The 23,105-nt window shown below is 40.2% G+C and overlaps 1 long non-coding RNA gene across 1 annotated transcript in view; it reads left to right on the forward strand.

Annotated features, from left to right (window-relative positions):
• Positions 1 to 8,967: 8,967 nt before the first annotated feature.
• LOC140685860 (uncharacterized) overlaps positions 8,968 to 23,105 on the forward strand; it is a 41,012-nt gene continuing 26,874 nt past the window's right edge. Inside the window, exons 1-2 of the long non-coding RNA XR_012059293.1 lie at positions 8,968 to 9,126; positions 21,513 to 21,791. This is a non-coding gene — a long non-coding RNA (uncharacterized lncRNA). The remainder of the gene's footprint in view (positions 9,127 to 21,512; positions 21,792 to 23,105) is intronic.

A 23,105-nucleotide genomic window follows, 5' to 3' on the forward strand; every position in this document is an offset into this window, starting at 1 on the left:
TTATAACTAAAGTCATCTGCCCTAACCCCCATGATGCCTTGCACATTGGTTTATGCTGTGCCCAGCTCCTGCAATAAAGGAGGTGGGAATCGTATAATAAAGGAAATGTCAGAATTAGGAAAGAGTAATTCAGTTTGTCACAACCTTCTATAAACCTTTCTCCCACCTGCTTTTCCCCACTTCACCCAAACTGCTGAGTTAACCTGCCTTCACTGCTGAAAACATCAAAATGGATGCGTGGATCCTGCCTTCCCTCCTGTTCATCTCTGCACCCTCCCCACCTCTTCCACCTGCTACCTGGAGGGTCCTCCACTGTCTGTGTCTGGGCTCAGCCTCCTCCTCCAAGCTGCCGTCTCTTGTTCACATTCATCTCCACCCAATTCATTGCTCCTCTGTCCTCCATCTGTAGCCCTCCGGGTTTGACATTTTGCTTGCTGTTTTTAATCTTCTCCGTTTCTGTGGCTCCCCTCTTTTTTGGTCTGCTTTTCTTCTTTTATTATGTCTCCTGTCTCTTAGGTGGATGCCTTTTATATCCTGTGTGAGCAGACAGGACTTTACAGTGCTGGGAGCATGCCTTTCTGTCATTTTCAGTAATTGTCTCTCAGAGCCCAGCAAGCAGAACATGCTTTCCCATCCTTCCAGGCTCTTTTCATCACTGCCTTCCTTCCCTTCCATTCCTTCCTTGTAGACTCCACAGCTGTTCCTGATGCTTGAATGTCCCAGCCAAACTCACAGGGAACTAAACCTCAGTGGTGGCAGGGACTGAGAAATGACATATAATAACTTCAAAAGGTTTGAAGGGAGAAAATATTATTTGCTTCATAAGTTTTTCTCAGTCTCAGTTTTGGCTTCCAGAGTACGTTATAAAAGAAACTATACATAAATGCTCCAGTGTTGTTAGACCCAGGGGGAGTGGATATAAATACACTTAAAATGAAAAGGTTTACATAAAGTATAGCCAAATTGTTAACAACTCTGAAATTGTGACAATTGCTAATGATAAAGAGAGAGTTTAGAAAAATTTTTAAAAGATATAATTTGGTTAGAGAATTTAGGTCTAACCAAAGGAGACAAATACATAATTCTCAGACAGCACAAAGGGGTTTTTAAAAATAATTTCCTTAACTTCATTTGACTGTCTGGGGTTCTTAATCCCATCAAGAAACCAACTTAGAGATAAAACAGGCGAGAAAAATTAGACTTTTGTATATGATATGCTGTAGATGTAAATGATGGAGACCCATTCCATTTCTTTTAACTAGAATCATTTTCATATTAATTTATAATAATTTAAATTTATGTATGTATATATAATAAGATAATTCTCTTTTCACTTGTTTCTATGCCCTTTGTTCACAGAGTTCTATTTGAAGTGCAAATGACTTTGAAATCAACATAGTATGAGACGTACAAAGACATAAAAATGTGATTTGGGGAGAGAAAGAAAAAGAGACGTGAAAAAAATGATCGAGTAGAAAAATAAAATCGTCAATATTTTAAATATCCTCATTGTTCAAACATCTTAGGGGATTAAATAATAATTTTTCCAATCTTCTCACAGTCTTTTAGGTAAGGTTACCTGAAAGCATTATTTTTCCTGTTGTTTTGAATTATCCTTTAATCAACATCCTTTTAGAAATTTGTAACTCATTTGCTTTTTCTGTGAACAGCTTTTTGAGATATAATTTGCATACCATACAATCCATCCATTCAAAACGTACAATTCAATGGCTTTTAGTATATTCACAGAGTTGTACAACCATCACCACAATTAATTTTAGAATATTTTATTAGCCCCCAAAGAAATCCTAACCCCTTAGCTGTCACCCTCAATTCCTCCATCCCTGCCTTCCCCCCAGACCGAGGCGATCACTGATACACTTTCTGTCTCTACAGATGTGCCTCTTCGGGACATTTTATGTAAAGAGAATCGCACATTATATGGCCCTTTGTGACTGACTTCTTTCATTTTGCATGCTTTCAAGGTCCATTCACATTGTAGAATGTACCATAACTTTCTTCTTATTGCTGAATAATTCTATGGTATGGGCATACCTTATTTAGTTTATCCATTCATCAGTGGATTGGCATTTGAGTCATCTCAACTTTTTTACTATTGTGAATAATGTTGCTGTAAACATTCAGGTGTAAGTTTTTGTATATAAGTACAAGTTGTGCAAACATTTATTTTTATTTCTCATTTCTCTTAGGTAAATACCTAGGAGAGGAACTGCTGGATCACATAATAATTCTATGTATAATCTTTGAGAAATTGCCAGACTATTTTTTAAAGTGACTGCACCATTTCACATTCCCGCCAGCAACGCATGAAGGTTTCCATTTCTCCACATCCTTGCCAATGTCTGTTATTGTCTTCTTGATTACAGCAATCTCATGAGTGTGAAGTGGTACCTCTTTGTGGTTTTCATTTTCATTTACCTGATAGCTAATGATGCTGAGCATCTTTTCATGTGTTTATTGGCCATTTGTGTATTTTCTTTGGAGAGCTGTCCATTCAGATCCTTTGCTCATATTTAATTGGGTTACTTGTCTTTTATCATTATGTTGTAATACTTTTCAATGTATTCTAGATACAAGTCTTTTTATATATTTTTTCTCTTGTTTCTTGTGCTTTAGAGGTCATATCTAAGAAACCATTGCCTAATACAAGGTCAGGCAAAGTTAAGCCTACGTTTTCTTCTAAGAACTTTTATAGTTGTAGCTTAGATCTTTGACCAGTTTTGTATTAATGTTTGTACGTGGTCTGTGGTAGAGAATGAATTTCATTCTTGTGTGTGTGGATATCCAGTCGTCCCAGCACCATTTGCCAAAACGACTGTTCTTTCCCCATTTAATTGTCTTAGTACCCACGCTGAAAATCAATTGACCGTCAGTGTGAAGGTTTCTTTCTGGCTTCTCAATTATACTCCATTGATCTACAAATCTGTCTTTATGCCAGTACCACACTATCTTGATTATCGTGGCTTTGCAGTAGGTTTTGAAGTTGGAAACTGTGGGTCTTCCAACTTTGTTATTCTTCTTCAAGATTGTTTTGGTTATTCTGGGTCCCCTGAATTTCCATGTGAAGTTTAGGATCAGTTTGTTAATTTCTGCGAAGATCAAGCTGGGATTTTGATAGGGATTGTAATAAATCTGCAAATCATTTTGAGAAGGATTGATCTCTTAGCAATACTAACACTTCTGCACAGATATAGAGAACAAACTAGTGGTTACCAATGGGGAGAGGGGCAATATAGGGGTAGGAGGAAAGGGTTATTATGGGACTATATGAAATCATGTGTATGAAACTTTTGAAAAGTGTAAAGCATTATAGAATTTAAAGAATCTTTCATTCAGTTAAAAAAATTTAAGTCTTCTGATCCATGGCTATAAGATGTCTTTCCATCTATTAAATGTTCTTTCAACAATGTTTCATAATTTTCAGAGTATAATTTTATACTTCTGTTGTTAAATTAATTCCTAGTACAGTTTATTCTCATTAATCATGGATTACATATCTGTGAATTTTTCTGTTCACTAAAGTTTATTTGTAATCCCCCCATCAATACTCACAGCACTTCAGCAGTCATTTGTAGATGTGACCAGAGAAGCAAAATATTTGAATTCACAAAACAAAACACCTAACAACACCAAGTGTCAGCAAAAAAGTGAAACAACTGGAATTATCATATCCTGCTGGTAGGAGTGCCCCTTCGGAAAAACCTTTGATAACATCCACTCAAAATGACCTGGCAATTCCATATCCACTTTCATACCTGCCATAAACATACATACATACATACAAACCACAGAAGACATATAGAGGCATAGTCATAGCTGTACAAAAGCCATAAACTGGAAACAACCTAAATGCCCATCATCAGCAAGAGAATGGATTAATAATGGTGGTATATTTTTTCATCAGAATTTTTTAAATAAATGAATGAATTTCTGCTACATGCAATGTGGGTAAATTTCACAGACATACGTTCAGTCAAAGCAGCAAAATACAAGACAGTACATACTGTTTGATTCCATTTATATGATGGTCAAGAACAGATAAAGCTGATATATGCTGTTAAAAGTCAGGATAGTGGTTAGAAGTCAGGATTGTACAGTAAGTAGTGACTCGGGGTGGGCAAGAGGGAGGTTTCTCGGTTGCTGGAATGGTCTATAATTATGTTTGTAATGTGATGGGTTTATACATTTCTAAAATTCATATAGCTTTACAGTTAAGATTTGTTCATTTTATAACATGTATGTTTTTCTTCAATAAGTAAAAAAAATAGAGAAACTTGTGTTCTCCCAACTATCCATGCATTGCGTTTTCATCATTTGAGAACATCCAGGGCTTCTACCAGAATTGACCAGCAGGGGTCAGCCCGGTACAAAACCCCTCCAGCTCCCGCCTTCTGTGCGTTGAAACTTTTCCTCCTGATTCAGACAATTGGTCCTGGCGTTTCAGTTCTCTCACTTGACATCTTCAGACACACCTTCCTCTACTCTGTCCCCACCACCCACTCTCATGATCATAACATGGGCCAGAAACGTCACTGCGTCCCGTGCTCATGCAGACACTCATGTCCTATCCTTCCTCTTCCTCAAGTAACTCCAGCAACACTCCTTTCACTTATCAAGCCCTTCAGGCCAGAGACCTGCCCTTTCCCTTCCATCCTGCAGTCTCATCCTTTCTTTGGCTCCTTACCCAGCTCTGATATCACAGGTTATCCGTGTAATCACTTCTGCAGACATCTTCAACTCTTTGACCATGCCAGGCACCAGCTTGTAACCCATTAATGATTTCCCATTGCACTTGGGTTAAAATACAAACTCACTACAAGGCTCGCATGTCCCAGCCCTGGGCTAGTGCCTCTCCCCACTTCACCCATACGCGATACCCCTCACATTCCATGCTTTCACCTCTCCCCTTGCCTCATACACCACACCCCCTCCACCACACTTTCATTTCTTCCCTCCGCCAGTATGAAAGCCATTTCCTTCAAGTCCATTCTCTTATTTTCCTTTCCTGACAAGGTGTTTATTCCTTTAAGACACAATTTAAAATTACACCCATATTTGTGTACTTGCTTGCTTAATATTTATCTTTGACTTGAGACTGTGCACGCAACAACCGAATCTGGTTTACACATCTTTTTACACAAGTAGTAGCGAGCACTTGTTGGGTCCATAGTAGATACTCAGTAAGTATCATCTGAATTAGAATATCAATCCAGACCTTGACTCCACAAAGACAGGGACCGATAGGGGCCCTCTGTTGCTTTAGAAAAAAAAAATAGCACACTATTATTTGTATATGTGTCCTTTAAAGCAGTCACATCAATTATCATAGCAATTGCATAAGATAGGTTACATAAGATAGATGTATTATAATTCTCATTTGATAGATGAAGAAAATGAGGCACAAAGTGAATCGACTAATATGTCAGAGTAAGTTCTAAAACCAAAATCTCTAACCTACCCATCTGTGCATCTTCACTAATATATATGAATGTTCTGATTCTTGATCAAACGTGCAGTGGATAAGATTGCCTGACGGTTACATGCCCAGGGTCTAAGGACAGACTGTTAAGGTTCCAAACCCAGACCCAACACTGAACTTGCTGTGTGACTGTGGGCAATTTACCTAACTTCCCTGAGTTTCAGTTTCTCCAGCTCTAAAATGGAAACAACAAGACCCATCTGAGGAGGCTGCGGTGAGGTTTTGATATATGTATAAGACACACACACACACACACACACACACACACACACACACACACAACGCTGACCTTGGTACATGGGAAGCATTCAGTCAAAGTTAGTTATCATTCCTGAAAGTCTTTGGAGAATAATGATTGCATTTCACACTCCTCAGTAACTCTAACAAGTAGCACATTGCCTTTCAAAGTGATGTTTAATACAAATGTTTGACATGACCTCCTGGCAACATTGGGATTTCTGTTTTCTTGAATTTATCCGTGAATACTGTTGCCTCAAAAGGAATGAAAAAAAAATGTGTCGTATGTGCCCTGGGTTTGACCATTCCCATGTGTATACCCTTTAAGATCTGATAATTAGGAGCAGACTTCTAGACGCCTGTTCTATCTTAGCTCACTCATTTTAAAGTGCATTTTCCTGTCCTTTGAAAGAGTGTAATTGATATAACTTGCATCTTCAAACCCCCTTTATTCTGGAATGGGTTATATACCATAGCCATGGCAGTTACTGTGAATTGACCCAATAATGCATTGAGCTAATGGGCTAATCTCCACTCCCATAGGATAGGATAGAAAATCAGGGAGTAGGATGCAAAGCAGGTAGGGCACTTCTCTTTATGATGGTTTTCTAAACAAGTTTATTAGAACAAAAAAGGCACATGCCATTTGAAAAACTGCTTAATGCACGATAAAGTGATCATTTAAAATAAACCTACAAGAGAGAAGTAATGGTCATGACATTTAATTTGGTTGGTCCTTTTTAATATACATAATGCTATAATATTTTGAGTGCATATAATTTCTTCAAAGAGGCTATATGTCATAATTCTTAAGGGGCAGGTACTGGAATCAAATTGCTTGGATTCTAATCCATAATGTGGGAAATTAACTTGATGCAATGGTGGTTTCCAAGCATCCTACCAGGCGAGCTATCCTAGGCTACATCTTCATGCAGAAAGGCTCACATACCAAATAAAGGTGCTCGAATCACAGTTTGGTGAATCACTTTAAAACATACAGCTAAAAGCAAGGGGGTGAGAGATGGGGTAGGCTGAGACATTTGGCAAAAGGCAGACATTTGTCTGAGCCGGGGGGTGGACCACACTATCCGGATCCTGTGTTATGCAAGATTTGGATGAATGTTCTCTCTCTTCCTGCCACATCAGTCTTCCCTGCTGATGATGTGATGACAGAGACCAAAGCTGAGATTGAACAAGGGTGCTTAGCTGAAAGTTATCTGAAAACGAACATACTTTTTTTTTTTTTGGAAAGAAGAAGCAGGGACAAGTACTTCTGGCCACAAGCTGTGACTTGCCAATGAGCCTCCTGAGCAGCGGCGGACTTTACCTGCTCTTGGATTGAGCACATGTACAGCCAGAGTGGGACTGTGATGGGTGTCACCAAGGGGTGCCTGGTCTTGGAGATGGTATTAAGACATGATAAAGATATTGTGGTTATGTCTAGAAAGAAGTGTTTAAGAGATACAGGTTCAAAACAAAGCAGGAAAGCTTGACGATGCTATTTTAGCTCCTGGGGCTAGTAGAGCAGTTGCCTTATATTTCTGCTTCTTTGTTCTAAATCCCTACTAGCAATTCAGAAGGTGAACTGCAGGGTGTGCTCTTCCGCAGTAGGATCCTTGGGATTTTCACAGTGCTCCATGGGGCTGAAGGAGGGGGGGGTCGGGTCCAGGGCTGTGGGAAACACCACCACGTGCACTGCCACATGATTTCATGGTTTCATGGGCAAATATGCACTGAAAGGTCAGAGCTGAATGAGCTTAAATGGGATTCTTAATTACAGCACACAGCACCACCAAGGGCCACCCCTCTGGCCTGACCCACTGATCCGCCCCCACCCTCACCTCATTTAAACTAGAGATTGTCACTGTAAGTGAAGTAAGCCCGAAAGAGAAAGAAAAATACTATATGATATCACTCATATGTGGAATAAAAAAAAAAGGACACCATGAACTCATCTACAAAACAGAAACAGACTTGCAGACATAGTAAACAATCTTATGGTTACCAAGTAAAGGGGGTGAGAAGAGATAAATATGGGATTTTAAGATTTACAATGTTGGTCACTATATGTAAAAAAAATAGATTTTTAGAAGTTTCTTTTGTAGAGCATAGGGAATTTCAATATCTTGTAATAATCTTTAATGAAAAAACATGAAAATGAATATATGTATGTGTATGCATGACTGGAACGTTGTGCTGTACACCAGAAATTGACACATTATAATTGACTGTGCTTCCAATCAAAAAACAAAAGAATCAGTTTGATTCTGCCTCGGGGAGTGAGCAAGAGAACCTGTTACTTGTTTTCGCTCCCTCGTGCTGCAGCATGAGTCCCAAAAAAGCCTTCCCTGAATTCCTTGTCTGGCCTTTTAATTTCTATTGATTAAAGAGACCAAGAACCCAGGTCCCAGTTTTCAATTTCCCTTTGGAAAACTGTTTGGCAGTCTCCACCAATGCTAAAAATATGTATACATATGTGTATGTGGAATTGTATGTATATTGCCCAGTAATTCCATCCCTGGGTATACATGCCAATAGAAATGTGTATAAATATGGCTTAAGAATGTTCACAGCAGCAGTTTCCATAGTAATCCAAAGCTAGAAACCGCCCCAGTACTCATCAATGATAGAAGGGGTAAATAAACTGTGGTATGCACACACCACCGAATGCTACGTATCAATGAGAACAAACTCCGGCCGCATGCAACAGCATAGGGGAACTTCACAAACTTAAAGCTGAGAAGCCAGATATCAAAACATATGACAGGCAAAACTGTAATGTCAGAGGGAGGGTATGATTAACTTAGGGGGCCCTGTGACTGGTACCAGAGATATAAAGCTCTTGGGGTTGTGATAATATTCTGATTTATGATCCATGAACATTACACAGGACTGTGAAGTTTGTGGAAATTCAAGTTGACCATTAATGGTCTGTGCGGTGTCCTTTTCTGTATGTATATTACACTCCAGTAAAAATTTACTTTAAAAAGACACTCAGATCTGAGATCCAATCTCATCTAAACTTACTTGTCTTTTGGGGTCATTTTTTTCTTTTTTCCTTTTAGTATTATCAGAGACATCGCAGTACTATCAAAAAGGGAAGTTCTCTGTCGCTCTTGCAGACTGTGAACGTAATACATGTGTTCTAGAACAATCCAGTGACACAGCATTGGACTATGTCGTAAATGTACAATCGCTGACTAGTTTAGGAAAACAGAATAAAACGCAGCGTTGCAGCGGCATATGGTTTCTACCTCAGATAAATCATTAACCCAGGCGCTCTGCGGTACAGGGTATTTGACCAACCTTGTAAACCAAGTCAGGGAGCAAAAGTAAAGAGACTGTGTTCACCTTCCTCTCTGAAGGAACCAGGAAAGAAAAATAATTTGGTGAGGAGTTCCAGGCACCTCGTGTCCCAGTCTAGCTGTTAGCTCTCTTACTAAACATGCTTCTCTCTAATCCGTGAGGGAAAAAACACCTTCAAGAAAGGTTTTTAAATGGCTGTAAAGAAAAGCCCAAAATATCCTTGTCCCCTCAATTAAATCAAGGGAAACCTTCTGGGGGAGTTGAATGGGTTGTCGATTATCGACCAACACACACAAAGGTTGAAAAGTGATCTAAAGAAAGTTTAAATGTCTTACCTTTTTCCAAAACGAAATTCCCCCTCCCTTGGCGGCAGCAATTTCTGCAAGGTTTGCGTTAGTGGCAGGTGCAGTCAATAATACGGATCATGCGGGGACGTGCGCTTACTCAGCCAGCAGGGGGCGCGAGGAACGTTTCAGAGGATTTCAACGAAATCAGAAAGCTCGTGTTTATTCCCCATTGTGGCTGCCAGACTAAACTACCTGATGAGAGCTGCGATGAAACTGCCTCAGAAACTTTGAGCAGCTCTTCAACGCTGAACAAAGCAAGCGCAGACTCTGTATTCTTCCAAGTTAGTTCAAGGTGATTGCTTCGGTGAAAGGGGATGGTGCATTTGGTCCTTATTGAGAAAGTCTGACTACAGTGTATATCGCTGTGACAGTTTTGGTCGGCGGCCTCACTTCCTTTCAATGTTAAAAAGACCATTGCTCTTTTTGGGGGGAGGGGAGGTAAGTAGGGTTATCTATTTATTTATTACTTTGGGTGGAGGTACTAGGGATTGAACCCATAACCTCGTGCATGCTAGACACATACTACCTCTGAGCTATGCCCTCCCCCTAGAGTGTCCATTGCTCTTGAGGGAGAACAAAGCAGAGAGCTAGCATTGGTAAAGAAATACCAAACGCCAAAAATGGCATTCTCTGGTATTTAAATGTAAGCAGTTATTTTCAGCTATTCTCAGCACTCATCCCTGGGCCTTGTCATTACCTGCAAAGAAACTACAGTAGTTTCAGGACTAGCACATTTTTCGAGTACCACTGGGAAAAAAGTCACAGATTAAAAAATCCTCATCTGACTTCGTTTTATCAAACAGTTAATATTTTTCAACTTCCTGCTAACAAAATGTCAAATGCTAAGCTAGCTGCTGGACTCATTATTTTTAGTGGTATATACATTTTTTTTCATCAACCATTGTAGGAAAGTTTGAAGACAAAAGTGGCTCCAATTTAGCTTTTCACGAGAGCTTTTCATACTTTCTCCCAATCCAATCCAGTATCTGTATGTGTCCCATGTCGTGTCTGGAATATGGTGGTTGGCAAATAAATCTAAATATAAAAAATAAAATAATAAGACATTAGAAGAATGTATGAGAGAATATTTGTATAACCTTGAGGATGGGAAGGTCTTCTTAAGCAAGACAGGAAACCCAGAAAAGATAAAAAAAAAATAGACACATTTGAGTGCATAAAAATTAATATTTTTTTGCAAAGCAAAAGACACCATAAACAAAATGGAAAAAAAAGTGAGGGAAAATATTTGCAACAAAAATGACAGAAAGTGGTAAATGTCTCAATAAACTAAGCCTCCTACAAATTAATAAACAAAAGACAACACAATTGAAAAATGAGCCAGTGTATGAAAAGGCAATTCACAGAAAAGGAAATAGAAGATGCTCAGTCCCACTGGGAGTTGGGAAAATGCAATGACTTCGTGAATATAAATATATGGATGAAAGGTATAAAAATATCCAATCTATGAATGGTTGCCTCAGGGCCCAGAGGCCTAGGGGAGGGTAATAGGGCTGGAATTTGAAGTCAAAAGGGATCTTAACTTTAAGAGGGAGGTTATAGTTCAAGTGGTAGAGTGTATTCTTTGCATGAGTGAGGTCCTGGATTCAATCCCTAGTACCTCCATTTAAAAAAACTCTAAATAAATAAACCTAATTACCTCCCCAAACTGTAAGGCCTTATTTCTTTTATTAAAACATATTAAGATTTAAAGGGAACATGACAAAATGGGAACAGTTAGCAAACTTGAGTTGTGTCTTTTGATGAACATATATTTTCATTTCTATTGGGTATATGCTTAGGTGTAGAGTTGCCAGGTCCTAGGAAATGCATATGTTCTGGTGACGGTCTGTTTCTTACTCTGGGGTGTTGGTTCCAGGAGTGTGCTCAGATTATGAAAATTCACTGAGATAGATACTGAAATGTGCACTTCAAAAAAAGTTAACAAAAACAAAAAGGAAAGTTTAACAACTTTACTGAGGTATCTTTGACACATTAAAAAGTGTAAATACGTAAGGTGTACAACTTGATGTTTTGATATATTATGATATCATTTTTTAACCATCAGATTGGGGGAAAATAAATTAAGGTAGATCAAAAGTATGAACTTTATACAAATTAAATCTGTGTATACTGACTTGCTGGGATATCCCTGAGAAGCTGTGTGAAGCAAGCAAGCTGTATATAGATGGACCTCATTATTGTAAGGATAAAAAACAAAGACAAAACTCCTTTTATGTGCATTCATGTATGAAAAGCAAGAAGAAAAGACTGCAACTAAACAGATCTAAATTTTATTATGGAAGGGTAAGATTAAATGGGAAATGAAGAGAGATAATTATCTTTTCTTTAGTCAGCTCTGCATTATCTGCCTTGCTAAAACCAGAGTTGTTTCTATGTATTTTTTTATGCTTTCTTTAAAAAAAAGTTTTAAGATTTTATTTAAATCTTTGATCCAGGACATCATCTCTTGCTGAGTTAGATTATATCCTCAGGTGTATCTTCACAAAGGTACATCAGTCCTCTTTGTATATTTAAAATGCCCTTCTGCTAACTTTTTAAAAATTGAGATATAGTTTCTGTACTATATTATACAAGTTTCCAGTATGTAACATAGTGATTCACAATTTTTAAAGGTTATATTCCACATATAGTTATAAAATATTGGCTATAATCCCTGTATTCTACTATATATCTTTGTAGCTTATTTATTTTAGGTATAGTAGTTTGTACCTCTTAATCCCCCACTCCTATTTTGCCCCTTCCCTTCTTCCTTCTCCCCACCGGTAACCACTAGTTTATTCTCTGTGAATATGTTTTCTTTTTGTTATATTCACTAGTTAGTTTTATTTTTTAGGTTCCACATATAAGTGATATCACATAGTATTCGTCTTTCTCTTGTATTTCACTTAGCATAATACCCTCCAAGTCCATCCATGTTGTTACAAAAGGCAAAATTTCCTTCTTTTTTATGGCTGAGTAGTATTCCATTGTAGATATACACCACATCTTCTTTATGCATTCATCTGTTGATGGACACTTAGGTTGCTTCCATATCTTGCCAATTGTAAATAAAGCTGCTAGGAACGTTGGGGTGCATGTGTCTTTTCAAGTTAATGTTTTCATTTTTTTCAGATATATTCCCAGAAGTAGAATTGCTAGATCATTTGATTCTATTTTTAATTTTTTTTGAAATCTCCATACTGTTTTCCATAGTGGCTGCACCAATTTACATTCCTAGCAACGGTATAAGAGGGTTCCCTTTTCTTCACATCCTCACCAACATTTGTTATATGTGGTCTTTTGATGATAGCCATTCTGACAGGTGTGGGGCGATACCTCATTGTGGTTCTAATTTGCATTTCTCTGATGATTAACAATGTTGAGCATCTTTTCCTGTGCCTGTTGGCCATCTGTATGTCTTCTTTGGAAAAATGTATGCTCAGGTCTTCTGCCCATTTTTTAGCCAGGTTGTTACCAGGATTGTTTCTAGGTGTTTTTGATTGAGGTATAATTCACATATGATAAAAATTCACTATTTAAAAGTATATAATTCAGCGATTTTTAGTATGTTTACAAAGTTGCAATAAGCATTACTGCTATCTAATTCCAGAACATTTTAATCGCTCCCCCAAATCCCACCAAAACCCTGTACCCATTAGCAGTCACTCTCTAGTCCTCTTGCCTCTCAGCTCTCAACAACCACTGATCTATTTCTGTTTCTATAGATTGTCTATTCTGCACATTTCATATAAATGGATCCATATAATATATATGTGACTTATTATACCTAGTCTGGTGAGTATAAAGTGTATCATGTTTGTTTTGATTTGATTTTCCCTGGTGGCTAATGATGTTGAACATCTTTTCATGGGCTTATCAACCATGTGTGTTATCTTCTTTGAAAAAAAAAATCTATTCAAATCCCTTGCCTATTTTTCCGTTCAGCTGACTTTTTATTGGTGAGTTGTAAAACTTCTTTATATATTCTGCATAGAAGTCCCTTGTCAGATATACGATTCACATCTTGTGGGTTATCTTTTCATTTTCTTGATCAGTGTCCTTTGAAGCATAAAATATTTTAATTTTGATAAAGTCCAGTGTATTTTTTCTTTGGTTGCTTGTGCTTTTGATGTCATATTTAAGAAATCATTGTCTAATCCAAGGTCCCAAAAACATACACCTAAAAATATACATAGATCTCTGATCCATGTTGGGTTAATTTTTGTACATGGTGTGAAGTAGGAGTCTACCTTCATTCTTTTGCATGTGGGTATCCAGTTTCCCTCAGCTTCATTTGTTGAAAAGTCTGTGTGTCCTTCACATTGAATTGTCTTCATACACTTGTTGAAAATTAATTGATCATAAATGTATGGGTTCTTTTTTATGGACTCTCAACGCTATTCCATTGATCTACATGTCTGTCCTTATGCCAGCAGCATGTGTGTTGACTACTGTCCAGGTAATTGTAAAAAGTAAACTAATTTTAAAAATATTTGAATGAATTTAGCTATATAATATCAAAGGACTTACTAAAGCTCTCTCTGGGGATTATATTCTGTTTTAAATTTTATTAATGCCTGTATTAGTTTTCTTTTACTGCTGAAACAAATTACCACAAACTCAGTGGCTTATCACAAATCAAATTTATTTTCTTCTATATCTGTAGGTTACAAGTCTGACATGGGTTTCACTACGCTTAAATCAAAAGGTGAACAGGGCTAAATTCTCTTCTGGAAGTTCTAGGGGAGAATCTGTTTCTTTGGGCAGCTTTTAGAGGCTCACCTCTTCCTTATTCTTCAAAGCCAGCAGCATTGCATCTCTTTGTTCTGTAGGCACATCTCCTTCTGAGTCCCTTGTGCCTCCCTCTTCCACATTTAAGGACCCTTGTAATTACGTTGGCCCACCCGGATACTCTAGAATAATCTTATTTTAAGGTCATCTAAATAGCGACCTTAATTCCATTTGCAACCTTAATTCCCCTTTGCTATCTAAGCTAATATCCTCACAGGTTCTGGGGATTAAAATAGGAACATCTTTTCTCGGGAAGGGGAGAACCATTATTCTGCCTACCACATTCTCCATCAGATTTTGAGTCATAAAACAATTTTTTTTAATAGTTTACATCGATGTTGGTTAAATGAGTAGCTTTAAGATTATGCAGCAAGTGACAAGGGTAGGAGAGGACCCAGGTGTTTCAATTCCCTGTGTGGAGATCCGCTTGCCTCAGGAAATATTTATTGAGCTTTTAGATCATGTGGCATTCTCCCTCACGCTGTTTTAATAAAGGCATTTTGGACTTAACCAGCTTGATGGGTTTTGAGTTCAAGATCTCTGACATTTAAATTTTTTAAATAAGTTTCAAAGAAAATTCAGGATGGCTGATTAGTTCTAAAGAGTTCACAGCACAAAACTTACTAATCAAGATAAACAAGATTATACTATATAGCACAGGGAAATATATACAAGATCTTGTAGTAGCTCACAGTGAAAAAAAAGTGACAGTGAATATATGTATATTCATGTATAACTGAAAAATTGTGCTCTACACTGGAATTTGACACAACATTGTAAAATGACTATAACTCAATAAAAAAAATGTTTAAAAAAAACCCTTACTAATCAAGTGAAGTTGAAAGTTATTCAGCGACAAGGACTGTGTTGCCAAGGCAAGAAATGCTAGAGAGGTTGGTAGGCAAGGAACAAGAGAGGTGGGATGCACTCCAGGTTGGATCGCCAGTCCTTGCAGGGAGGCTCACAAAATGGACATGTGGCTTTTACAAAAAACAGATGTTATCACACCTGATCTAGGTGCTTTGTTACTAGGGAGGAGCCTGCGAAAAAGGGAAATGTATCCATGCAACGGCAGCAAGGGAAAATCAGTATGTGACCGACGGGAGGGAGAAAACCACAACTTGTAGAAGAGCGTGTATTAACAGAGTTAGTTCATTCATTTCCTCAATCATTCAACGAGCATAAACCCCAGGCACTGCGCTGGAGGTCAAGAACGTGGCACTGAAGGAGGCACGGAAGCCCGAAGGCAAGACGCCTCCCCGCGGTCAGCTCCGGGCTGGGCGCGGCCTCTCGGAGGAGGGGCGGGGCTGAGAAGGCCGTGTACCTCCGCCTGCCTCCTGCTGCTGCCCTGGCCGCACTTCTCCGAGTGTCTCCGCCCCATCTTCTTCCGACGGGGCTTGGCTCCTCCCCTCCCTCCAACTACCAGGATAATCCTCAAACCATAATGATCCCAAACAGTCCGTTTCGCAGGCTGAACTTTTCAAATAACGATGTCAGGGTGAGGCAGGACTGGTTCGCATGATGGTTAGAAGCAAGGAGAGGAAGTGGAAGGCACCAGGGGGTGGGGGTGAGGAAGGAGGAGCAAGTACCTTTTATTTTCTGTCCTCTTAAAAGTGCAGTGTTAAAAAAAAAAAAAAAAGCAAAGTGGTTAAAATCTGGTGTTTGAAGGTCCAGGTTGCCTGGATTTAAACCTAGGCTTTTCCACTTGCCGCCTGAGCCACCCCAGACACGTCCTTGAACCTCTCTGTGCCTGTTTTCCCCTTCATAATGCTGGAGGAATAGTTATTTCCTAAGGTTGTAATAATAATATGGAGAAAGCACTTAGAGCAGCACCTCGACTATAATGAAGGTTGTTAAGTGTTGGCTAAAAGCACCATTGGGGGGCCCTCTGCCACTGTGACATCAGGCAGGCCAGCTCAGTTCTCTGTCCTCCTCTGCAGCTCTGTTCCTGGTGGCCCGTGGGTAGCTCTCAGACAAAACTCAACATACTCGGTGGCCTAACAGCTCTTAGGGAAAACAGTCTAACTTCATACCAAGTGCAAAAACGAAGTTTGCATCAAAGGAACAAATCTGCAAAGGGTCGCACGAAAACTGGATTGTAGATAACTCTGAGGTTGTTCTGCAGTGATTTCATTCTTCTTTTCTCAACTTCCTGCTTCTAGACTTGGCCCAGGAGCCTACCTCTGCCTCACGAAGCCCATTTCAGTGCCTTTCCAACAAGATACATCCTTGGCAGCCCTCCTAAAATGTGCAAGCAGCTCATTTTAAAATAGAATCCTTCTTTTCTTCGGTCCTTCTGCATTTAGAGTTCAGTGTACTAAGTGGAAAAATAGAATCATCATGGTTCTTCCTCCCCTCATTTTCTTCCTTTCTCTCTGCCTCAACCCTTTTCTTCTGGGTTTCTCTTCTTCCTCTTTTATTTTCTTTGCTCTTTGTTTCCTTGAATTTCTCCTTATGACTCAGAATGAAGCTGATATTGTCCTGAACTCAATATTGTTCTGAACCCAACAGAGGAAACTCTAGGAAACAGGACTTCCTTTTCTGAACTTGGTGCTTCACTGAGAAAGGAGAGAGGGGAGGTTCTTGGATGAGGAACCAGAGCTGGAGAGAGAAACAACCAAGTCCAGGGAAAAGACATTCCCAGAGCCAATTAGTTCGTTTTTGGAGCAACTGCTCTCCAGCTCCCCAGGAGAGACCAGATTTAGTTTCTCTTAGATGCAAGATAAAGTGCACAATGCTGGACCCAAGCGTTTCGCTGGTCTTCAATCCAGCGTCTTTTATCTCTGGGTTTCAGGCTATAGAAGACATTGACTGTTTTTATTCTGTATTGTAAAGTGCCTATCTCAGCTTGGATCCAAAAATGATTTATTTTGTCGGTTGTTATTTTCTGAGTCATGAAGGGAGGAGTTCCAGTGTTCAGGAAACCAAGAATGGATGAGATTTGCTTGACCACTGAGCAACCTCTGTCTAAACATGAATCTTTTCAGAGCTATGCCCAAGGGGCTGGTACAGGGTGGGAGTTTGCTCTTAACCTACAGATATCTCATTTATCTCTGTTGTGGTTAGACTACCAACAGTATTTCAAGGGAAAGAAAATATTTTTAGTTTTTAAGCACAGTTTATTTTGTGTAGGTAGATGTGAATAGCACCTTGGAAAAAAGGGATTGCTGTGTGATTAAAACAAAAAATCAAGTTGTTATTTCCTTAATTATTGAATTAATTGAATTCATCTCTGAATCTGATTGAGTTAGTTTTGAAAACTGGACTGATTTTTTCACCAGTTCAGACAACCATGTTGGGAGTTGGCCTCTTCATCCTGTAGAGGAGGAAAAATAATTTTCCCTCTACCCTTCTGAGTTCTTAGCTGAGACCCCTTTAATAAAGGACTGATTAATGAGAGAAAAGCAAACAACATTTGATTAACATGTATACCGCACGTGTACGTGGGAGACACCCAGGGGGAGGGGAGTAACTCCCCAAGATGGCTTAGAATTCAGGATTCGATACTGTCTTAGTAGGGAAAGGGGAGAGGGAACGTAGGTCTCTTAGGGGAGAGTAAATGGTTTTGGGAATAGATGAACTGGCCCTTAGACGAACAGATGGGAGACAGGATAGTTTGTGACAGGGTCTGTGTGGGTGTGATGATGACTTACCTCCTCTCCTGTGATAAGAGTCAATCTCCGGTTGATGAAACTCCTGGGGCAGGAGATTTATGACGACTGAGTTCCTTCTGGAGGATCTGTCTCTAGGCAGACAAGAGAAGTCGGAGAAAGCTTATCCCTGTGTTTGCTGTTTTTCAAGGACCATCAGCTCAAAATAATCAACACACCAAAGTGGCATATTTGGGGCTGGCGTAGTCTTGCTCCCCTCATCCCTTCAGGGAGTCTATGACCCGGGGTTTGTTAGCTTGCTCATTTAAAACAATGCAAAGGTGTTATCAGATTCCTTTCATAATTACTCCAGTCTTAAGTAGAGCAAGGGAAAACTAAATTGTCAGATCCACAAGTGTGAAGGAGAGAAACCCTGAAGTGAGAAGGACAAATACCATGTGTGGCTTCTGTACCTGTCTCTCTAGGCTGCAGTAAATGCCAGCAGTCAGAGCAGGTCTGCTGATACACTGCTTTCCACACTACACTCCTTGCCTGTTTTTCCCTCTGTCCATGGCTGCCCCTTCTGGTTTGTCCTCTTCCTCCAGAGTTCTTACCCTTGCGGAGCCCCAGGGCACCTTTCTTGGCCCTGGTCACTATCTGCATTCATTCCCCCCCCCCCCCCCCCCCCCCCCGTTATCTCACTCAGTCGTGTGACTTTACATTCCATTCCGGGAGGCAGGAGCGGGCAAACGTGAAGCAACAAGTTGCCTGCAACTCTCACATGGTTCCTTTAATCAAAGAAAATACAAGCTTATGTACAGAGAGAAATATAAGGCAAATATGGCACGATGTTAATAACTACTGAATGGAGGTAGAAGGTATATGTACTTAAATATCTGTACAATTCTGTATGTTTATAAATGTATATGTTAAAAGAATGGAAATAAGTAAACATCATTTATAAACTGACAACCCCTGCTGCCCAGAGCTCCCTCTTGAGCTCCAGATTCGCACATCGAATCCACTGGCTTCCCCACTTGGAGGTCCAAGTAATACAGCCCCAAACTGAACTGATCTGCCCTCCTCCTTGCAGAGCTGCTCCATCCTCACTTCCACACCTCAGTTGATGACAATTCCATTTTTTTTTTGTAGTTGTTCAGGCCAAAAACCTGGGAGGTATATTGACTCTTTCTCTCCCAGACCACATCCAGTGCTGCAGGGGGTCCTGTTGGCTCTGTCTGACCACTCCGCCTCTACCTCCCTACAGCCAGGTGGAAACCACTCCCTGCCTTTCCTTGCATCGTTGCTGTGGTCTCTCAGTTGGTCTCCCTGTTTCTGCCTTGTCCCCCTCAGTCTGTTCTCAACTGAGAAGCCAGAGAGACTCTTCAAAAATGAAAAAAAAAAGTCCTATATATATATATATAAATGAATTACTATGCTATACACTTGAAATTAACTATATTTCAATTTTAAAAAAATGAAGTCCAATCATGTTCCTCCTCTTCTCAAAAGCAGAGTCTCACCCATAGTAAAGAAGGAAAGAGTAGAGGCTGAAAGCCTTCCACAGCCCCAGGCCCTACGTGGTCTCCGTCCATTTCCCTCCTGGCTCACTTTTCTCCAGTCACCCTGGCCGCCCTGCTGTTTCTGGAATGAGCCAAAATGCTCCTGCCTTCCCGGAATTCTATACCAGCTGCCACCCCTTCCCGGAAGGCTATGGCCCCAAACGTTTACACATTTTCCAAGTCTTTGCTTACAGTAACCTCTTAACAAAGCTTACCCTTGTGATTGCACCCTGCTCTTCCCCACAGGCCAGGTCTGTCTGACCCTGCTCTTATTTCCCTGTGGCACTTGTCACCTTCTAACACACTCCCTATTTCACTCATGTGTTTATCACCGTCTCTCCTGCTTGAATGTCAGCTTGGTGAGGATGGGGATGTTTTGCTTGCTGTTAAATACCCCGTGACTAGAATCCTTCCCGGCCCAATATGGGGCCTGGAAGGCAGTAAATAATTTGTCAAATAAATGAATTGAGTGTAGAGTGGCACTTTGGGTGTATTTCTTGAGCGGAGAACCTATAGTGTGAACTTTAATAGGCCATAAATTAAACTGAAGTCAAAACTCTTTTAAGTCCAGAATCTGCACTCCCCCTCCTTTCACTCCAGCTTGTTCTTTATTGTCCCACTACAATGGTGCAGCGCTGTCTGTGAATGGCCTCCTCCATGAATGATTTCATTGTTCCTTTTACTCCATGTGTTGCAGTTCTTGGAACTTGTATCAGTTCAGCTGTTTCATTCAACAGTACTTCCTTAAGGTGAAACATTACTCAATATGTGAGAGTCGATGTGAGTTAAAGTCAGAATAAGAATAATCTCCCTTTGAACTGGCAGAATTTAACAAGTGTCCGGTGGGATGTGAAGGTGCACCTTTGATATCCATTTTCCCTAAAACTCATCCCCACCTCTACGTTCAATAACAAGTCAGTTTCTTCCTAAATGGTATTAGTCTCTCGGACCCATATGAAAAATTTCCTTTTGATAACATAATAGATTTTACCCAAACTTTCTTGATGGATTCCTTACACAGGAGAATCATTATGCTTCCAGAAAGGGCCATTTATGTCATGTGACACTCTTCTTCTCTGTAGTAATTCTGCTGCTAAAAATAGCCTGTTCCAGAAGATGGCCCCACTTTTTTCTAGCTTCACCATGTTCATAGACATTTTAAATGCCTATCTTGGTTCCTTGAACTAAATCTCATAGTTTTAAATGGAGGAAAGCCCACTGGTAATGGATTAGAATAAGTGCATCTTATTCTGCCTATTCCATTGCCTCCCTTTCTGTTAGAGCATGAAAATTGGTGAATTCAGAGAGAAAAGACAGCTAATATAAAGCAGTAGGTGGGAATGAATTGTACAGAAGTAAGTTGAACAGAGATTTTAAAAACATCTGACCCCTGAGAGAGAGAATGATAAAGTTAATGTGGCAAAACCTTCACAGTTGGTAAATCTGGGCAAAGGGTATCTGGGAGTTCTTTGCACAGTTCTTGAAGCTTTTTTTCTGAGTTTAGAATTATTTCAGAATAAAGACTTTTTTTTTTAAAGGTTTGATCCCTTTGGGCTAAATATTAGTAAACAAGGCATCAGCATGTATTAAGCATGTAGCAGTCGCTGGGGATACAGAAAAATGAGTAACATTTAGATCTTGTCCACATATTGTTCACAGTCCAGAAGGGGAGGGAGACTTGTAAAGAGATGTCACAGGATAATAAAGCAGGGCATCTCTGTCTCTGCTTCAGCTGAGGTACCTGTGAATAGGTACCAGCGTAATAAAGCAAGCTGATGATAATAGTCCCCTCCCCCCAAGCAGATTTTACACAGGGAATGAAAAGTAACTTGTTTTACAATTCTGAAACTCCTGAGCCACAGCCCCTCATCGGGGAGAGGGCCCAGTCCCATACAAGAGGGTTGGAACGCGACCTTCTTAATCCCATGCTTGAGGGGGACTCCCAGCGGATACCTTGGCGGGCTTTCAAATGTGTTTCTTCGCAGGAAACCAACAGAAAACAAAAACCCAGATGGCAGACTTAAGCCCTAACATGTTGTTAATGTAAATGGTCTAAATGCACCAGTTGAAACACAGGGCTTGGTCGAGTCCATAAAATACATGACCCGACTAGATACCGTCCACAAGGAACTCACTTCAAAGATGACCACACAGGTGTCCTGAAATGTGTTTCTTCCAGGTGGCAGCTGCAGAACTCAGGCCTGCTCCAGCATACCGCGGAGCAGGGTTTGATTCCCATCCCGGGCAACACAGTGCGTGAGAGAGGGGGCGCTTCTTTGGTAGTGTGCTCAGGAGACTGCCCTGCATTGGAATCGCCCTGCACTTCCTGTGTCCTGTCCGGTAGGACTGACTGCCTAGAACAGAAGAGGCTGGAAGGGGCCCCGGAGGCCAAGGGGCTGAGGATGGAGGCACATGTGACTCTCCAGAGGAGCAGCCCATCCTCTTGGGCAAGGAAATGGTGAGAAAGGGGCCCATTCACCTCTCCTCCAGACCCCAACCCTGGCACTAAGGAAGGGAGTGAGCAAAAATAGAGCAGGAAGACCTCAGTTCTCCATCCTGGTGCAGTAGGAAGATATGCCCCACTTTAGGCTCTGGGTTTTGATGATTATGGGAAACTGGACATTCTAATTTCTGAATTGAGCCTCTGTTTGCTACTTAAGTTGACTGCAGGTAGAGCGAACATAAGTCTATTTTGTAAGGCTGAGCAGAGACATCGCAGGCCAAGTGGAATTTCCAGCTAGTGCTGGGAGAAGAGGAACTCCACTGAGTAAAAAATGATAGCATTTTTATGAATATTGATTCTATCAAGAAATTATGGTTAATTTTTTAAAGAGTGACAGTAATATCATGATAATGTTTTTAAACTTCTGTATCATTTGGAAATACATCCTGAGGTATTTGTAGATGGAATGACATGAAGTCTGGTATTTCTTTTGAATAATACTGTTGAGGCGAGGAAGTGGGTGCAGGGATAGGTGAACAGTCTTGGCCATGAGTTGATAATTGTTGAAGCTGGGTGATGGGGACATGTGTATCATTCTCTCTACTTTGATATATGTGAAAATCCCACTATATAAAGGTAAAGAAGAAGAAGAGTGGAAGAAATAAAGTTAGGTTTTGATCACAATCTATGTGTGGTGCTTGCTTAACCTACTGGTTTGATGGGCAAATTTAACATATGATGCTAAGGGCATAAGATAGAAACAAAGGGTGATATCAGCTCAAAACAGAGAACACCTCATGCAGGGGAATTAAGAATGCTTTACACAAGTGGGCTATTTGTTTGGGGTCTAGAATGTTGAGTAGGAGTTTCTAGGCCAGAAGTAGGGGGTGGCATTGCAGATGGAAGAAAATTGTCCTGTTCTAAGACAGGGCTGTGAAGGCGCACGGTGCGTTCAGGGGATGGTGGCAAGCCTAATATAGCCACAGTGAAGGATGTGTGGGTGGGAGGTGGGGAATGGGGACCAGTAAGGATGGGGTAGGCTTTGAAAAGCCTTGTATACCATGTTGGGGAGTTTGCATCATATCCTGTAGCAGATAGGAGAGAGTCTGCAGAGACTTTCAAACAGGAGAGTTACATGATTCAATTAGATTATATTTTAAACAGAGAAACCCTAGTGACAGAGGGAATGAAAAATGTCCCACTGGGCGGTGAGGCCAGGGACAAGGAGACCAACAGGGAAGTTATTGCCGCAGAACAGAGCACACAGGAAGGGCAATAACAGAGCCAAATGGAGTCTTAGCAGAGCCTGTGGCATCATTTCATCCTGTC

The sequence above is a fragment of the Vicugna pacos genome, chromosome 15, assembly GCF_048564905.1.
Source record: "Vicugna pacos chromosome 15, VicPac4, whole genome shotgun sequence".
Classification (NCBI taxonomy): Eukaryota; Metazoa; Chordata; class Mammalia; order Artiodactyla; family Camelidae; genus Vicugna; species Vicugna pacos.